This window comes from Vombatus ursinus, unplaced genomic scaffold (assembly GCF_900497805.2).
Source record: "Vombatus ursinus unplaced genomic scaffold, bare-nosed wombat genome assembly UNPS02014962.1, whole genome shotgun sequence".
Classification (NCBI taxonomy): domain Eukaryota; kingdom Metazoa; phylum Chordata; class Mammalia; order Diprotodontia; family Vombatidae; genus Vombatus; species Vombatus ursinus.
Genome location: NW_020954740.1, coordinates 96,782 through 102,655, shown reverse-complemented (window position 1 = coordinate 102,655; position 5,874 = coordinate 96,782). Strand labels below are relative to the sequence as shown.

The following is a 5,874-nucleotide window of genomic DNA, read 5'->3' as shown; positions in this document are numbered from 1 at the left end:
TGTGTGTGTGTGTGTGTGTGTGTGTGTGTGTGTGTGTGTGTGTGTGTAATATATACATATATATTGAGAGCAAACCTCAGGCCCAGCATAGGAGAATACTGCTTAGTCCCAGCAGAGTGGAACAGTGATGGGCCCTCAGAGACAGTTGGCAGCAATGCTATTGTGCACTGAAATAGGCAGAAGTAAAGGCAGGCCCATCATAGCCCTCTATTTACTGTAATCTGGACTGGATGGGACCCCTGCACACTAAACCCCTTCTTCTAGGCTAAAACCTAGTTTTTTTTTATTTTTTATTTTTTATTTTTTTGGGTTTCCAATTGAGAAACTTATTTAAACAGATCAAATAAAACAGGTGCCTCCTTGTCTCTGCACTTAGAAGAACATGTTGGGTCTCTTGGTGGTAAAGCCTGGTTTGTGCTGCCTACTCAGAACTCTATGGGGCAGAAGGAATTTGATTTTGGAGTCATGAAACTGCTTGACTCCAGGCCCACGGCACTTGCTGGCAGGAATTTCTTACACTTTCATGATCTGTATGGAGTGGGCCCGGGCACGGTAACCGGCTCCCACATCTCCGTAACACTGAGTGATGGCACCAGCAGTGGTCAGGTCCCTGTATTCCCTGTACATGTTGTGGGTTCCACTCCTGGAATAGTAGCGCAGCCAGATGTCAAAGTGTTTCACCCTAAGAGGGGACTTTTCAAAGACCTGTCCACAGTATACAATTTCTCCAGAAGACTTCATCTTTTTCAGCTGGGAAACAAAGTACCAGAATCAAGACTTTGCTACAATATAATTAGAAGCAAAGATGTGCATCCAATAAAGAGGTGGCACCGGACTCTTGGGAGTAGGCAGGCAGCGTCCAATTACCTTATATTCTCTCAGGGTGCCTGAGGCCTTCATCGTGCTACGCCTCACTCCCTGCCAACCCGCAAAAAAAAAAAAAAAAAAAAAAAGCTAGGCTAATACCTAGTTGAGAGGAATGGCAAGCCCAAGAGTCAGAGTTTCTGGGTACTTAATAATCAATTTATTAATTAGACTAACTAATAATCAATAGATTGGTGGTCAGTGGCTTCTGTCAATAACCAAAGACAAAGTCATGGAAATCAGTGAATGTTTAAAAACCTTTGGAAAGGGGGATGCCCCTGACAAGTAAAAATCAACCCCAATTGGTGAACAATTAATGAGGGGGTGGACCTTTTTCTTGTTTGTTCCCCCCCCTTTTTTACATTAATACACATTTATGGAATAAAACAAGCATTTCCATAATATAACACAATAAAAAAGATGATTGTACATGAAACTACAAATCTACTAAGCAGAACTTGCTATTTCTTTCAAATATACTACAAAATTAACATGTAAATTTTTTTCTTCTTTTTTTCTACCCTCCTCCCACCCCACCTTGGAGATGGCTACCATTAGACATAAATAGGTATATATACATATATGTGCATAAATATATATGTATGTATAATTATTCTATACATACTTCTATTTTTCAGTTCTTTCTCTGGATGCAGATAGCATCTTTCTTCATATGTCCTTAATAGTTAATTTGAGTATTTATAATAGTCAAAATAACTTATTCCCTCAAAGTCGTTCTTAAAACAATCTTGCTGTTACTATATACAATGTTCTCTTGGTTCTGCTCATTTCACTCTTCATTATTTCATGCAAGTCTTTCTGTGTTTTTCTAAGATCATTAAGCTCATCATTTCTTACAGCTCAGTAGTATCCCATCACTATTATATACTACAGCTTGTTTAGCCATTTCCCAGTTGATAGGTATCCCTGCAGTTTCCAGTTCTTTGTACCACAAAGAGAGCTGCTATAAATATTTTAGAATATATAGTTTTTTTCCCTTTTCCCCTAATTATCTTTGGAAATAGATCTAATAGTAGTATTGCTGGGTTAAAGGGTATAGGTAGTTTAATAATTCTTTGAACATAATTCCAGATTGCTTCCCAAAATGGTTAAATCAGTTCACAATTCCACCAACAATGAATTAGTATCCCAATTTTTCCATATCTCCTCCAACATTTGTCACTTTCCCTTTCTATCATTTTAGCCAATCTGATAGGTGTAAAATTATATCTCAAAATCATTTTAATTTGCATTCATCTATTCAATAATGATTTAGAACATTTTTATATGACTATAAATTGCTTTGATTTCTTCATTGGAAAACTGCCTGTTCCTATCCTTTGACCATTTATAAATTGGGGAAAGACTCATATTCTTATAGATTTGACAAAACTCTTTACATATTCTTGATATGAGACTTTTATCTGATAAACTTCCTATAAAATTTCTCCCCAATTTTCTGCTTTCCTTCTCATCTTGGCTACATTTGCTTTATTTGTACAAAAACTTTTAAATTTAATGTAATTGAAATTATCCATTTTATACCTAACTTTGCTTTCTATCTCATTTATTTATAAATTTTTTGCCTATCCATAATATCCATGATAAGTAATATGTTCCATGTTCTTTTAACTTTTTTGTAAAATTTCTCTTTATATCTAGATCATGTATCCATTTTGACCTTATCTTGGTATATTGTGTAAGATATTGATCTATGCCCCGTTTCTGCCATATTGCTTTCCCATATTCCCAACAATTTTTACCAAATAATGAATTCTTATCCCAAAATCTTAAGTCTTTACACTTGTCAAATACAAGGTTATTATGTTTATTTGCTGCTGTAAATTTTAATCTTGATGTAAGTGTAAATTGTGTGTCTACTTTCAAATGAGGAGGTGGGCTGAAAGTTCCTCCTTCTGAGAATATGGCTTGATCACAAGACTCAGTCACCTCCAGCAATTTGAATAAAGGAATCTATCTCTACCCAGACCACTCTGGTTGGTTTTCTCCCCTTCATGAGCTGGGCTACCCTAGACTCCAATGGAGGATTGCAGGAGCATAGACTTGATGCTTTGGGACTGGAATTCACCTAGATTAGATTCTGTTTACATGCTGAAAAAAAAGTAAGGTCTTCTAGTTGGTTGGAGTCCTCCTCAAAATCCAGGAGTATGTACCTTGAGGATTAGGCCAATCTCATCCATCAGCCTTGTCCTTCAGACTAGCTGACCTACAGGGGCTGGTCCCTGAATAAGGAAATAAAAAGACTGGACCCTAATTAATAATTGGTTATTAATATAATAGAAAAACAATAATTTCTCTCATAGTGGTCATTGAACAGCTTCTTCTCAGTGAGGGCCTGAAGGATCGGGGTAGTATTGTGGGAGGTGGCTTGCTTTATGATAATGGGGAAGAGGAAACTGTCTACCCAGCCCTTGTAGAAGAAGGGGGCAGCTTTTAGCAGGTCTCTAAAGGGACAAATATTTGGCATTCTACCTTTCCCTTCCTCCAAAGGGTGCCTGGGTAGGAAGGGGGAGAATCTGGATTGTGGACCAGGGAGCACTACATGGGATAATGGGTCAACATCAGTCATGGTCTTGACCCTGGTATCAAGCTAGGGGTGCATGCCAAGGTTAATATCCTCTTAGATACCTTATCTGACTCTTATTTGTGATAAAGACTGGTGACTGTGCCAGAAATATCTTCATCTGTGCCATAGCCTTAGTTACAATCTTCATTCTCAACCTCACTGTAGCCTTTGACACTTGATCACTCTCTTCTTTCTTCTCTCTAGGTTTTCAGAACACCACTCTCTCCTAGGTCTCCTCTTATCTATCAGATCAGTCCTTCTTGGTTTCCTTTGATGGACCCTCATTCAGGTTATATAGGTGTCCTATAGGGTTCTGTCCTGGGCCCTCTTTTCTTCCTCTATGCTACTTCACTTAGTGATCTCATCAGCTCCTGTGGATTTAATTACTATCTCTATGCTGATGATTCTCAAATCTATCTATCTAGCCCCTAACTTTCTGCTGTCTTCCAGTCTGGCATCTTCAACTGCCTATTAGACACCTTGAACTGGGTGTCCAATAGCCATTTTAAACTCAACATGTCCAAAACTGAACTCATTATCTTTCCTCCTAAAACCTTTCTTCCTTCTAATTTCCTTATTACTTTTGAGGACCATACCATTCTCTCAATCTCTCAGACCCACAACCCAAGGGTCATCTTCAACTCCTCAGTATCTATCTGTTGCCAAGGCCTGTTGACTTTTTCTTTGCAAAATCTCTAGAATACACTCCCTTCTCTCCTCTGATACTGCCGCCACCCTACACACTCTTATCACCTCATGTTTTGAATTGTTGCACTAGACTGCTGGTGGGTCTTCCTGCCTCAAGCCTCTCCCCACTCCAATCCATTTCATCCTCTATTCAATCAACAAAGTAATTTTCCTGAAGTGCAGGTGCAACCATGCCACCCCTTCCCCTCACCCTCCCCCCACCTCAGTAAACTCTATGGGTTCTTAGTTTTTCTTTTTCTCCTCCAGGGATGTCTATGTCAGGCTTTCCAGATTCCAAGGTTAAAGTTGTCAGTGATAGCCCTGAAGCAATTCAAATAGTCAAAGGTCCTCTGAAAGCCCAGTGGTCCTTACCATCAAGGGTTAGGATATGGCGGGAATAATATCTGCTATGCCAGGCTATTTTTTTTTTCTTAAAATTTATTAAAGTTATCCTTAAGACTGAATTGATTCAGGAGACATAAGCTTCAATATTGACTTAGATTTCTAGTGACCTAGGTACAAAACCCGAGGATTCATAATCTCCTCCCTCAGGCTTCTGACCAGCCTGGCCAACATTGAGACAGGGAAGCTTTATTTACCTGAATCAGTGCCAAAACTTTGCTGAATAATCTTCCCCCTGTTATGGCTTCCCCCTGCTTCCTTTAGTTAAATTATTTGCCAATGTTCTACAAGTGTCTCATTTCACCCCGATATTGTACCTGAACTACTAGATTAGTCTGAGTCTGACCTGGCTTCCACTAAATCTAATGGAGTTTGACCCTATCTTGATGTTGTGGTCTTTTGTATCTTATATTTTACTATGTATCTTTTTTTCACATGTTGACAATAGGAAACACCAGGCAGAGCATGGACTACTGAATTGAAGACTTTTTTTTTTGAAAGAAAATAAAAACTTCTTTGTTCAACCAAGCCTAGAACAAAGCTTGTAAACACGTTTAGCTTGGCACCTCAAATTAGTGCATATGGACATGGAATCAAACCGAGCCCTCCCATCGCTATTTCCTCTCTAGGCTCCACATTATATTAGGACAATACTTTAGCCTAAAATCCTTAGAACTACCTGCTTGAGGAACTTTATTAACCATCTTTTAACTATAAATTCCAAAACAATTTCCTTTGCTATATCTTTTGCTTTCCCTACCAAAACCCTGACTGCTTTCTTTGAGGTATACTGAGTGAAAACTCAGGAAGAAACTTTTTTCCTCAAATACAGAATTAGGGCAGTGCTCAGACAAGGGTAAGGTGCCCTTGATTCACCATTTGAGAGCAGTATTCTCTCCCTGAACTCTGAGAGGGTAATGGTTAAACTAAAATAAGTCTCTGATTACTTAATTAATAGAAAAATTGAGTTCATTTCTGACTAGCTGGAGACTCCAGAGAAGGTGGGGTATAAGAAGATTAAATGGTTTCAGGCAAGTTATTCTTTTTTTAAATTCTTTTTAGTTTTCAACATTCACTTCCACAAGATTTTGAATTCTCAATCTTCTCCCCATCTCACCTCTCCCCCACCCCAAAATAGCTTGTATTCTGAATACCCTCTCCCCTAATCTGCCCTCTCTTTTATCACCCCTCTCCCTTCCCCTTCTATTTTCCTGTAGGGCAGGATAAGATTTCTATACCCCATTGCCTGTATCTTATTTTCCAGTTGAATGTAAAAACAATTTTTAACATGTTTTTAGAACTCTGGGTTCCAAATTCTCTTCTTTCCTCCCTCC

At 38.6% G+C, this 5,874-nt stretch overlaps 1 pseudogene; it reads right to left on the bottom strand.

The window, feature by feature from the left end:
* Positions 1–358: 358 nt before the first annotated feature.
* Positions 359–900, bottom strand: LOC114030607 (annotated as a pseudogene).
* Between the last annotated feature and the right edge of the window lie 4,974 nt (positions 901–5,874).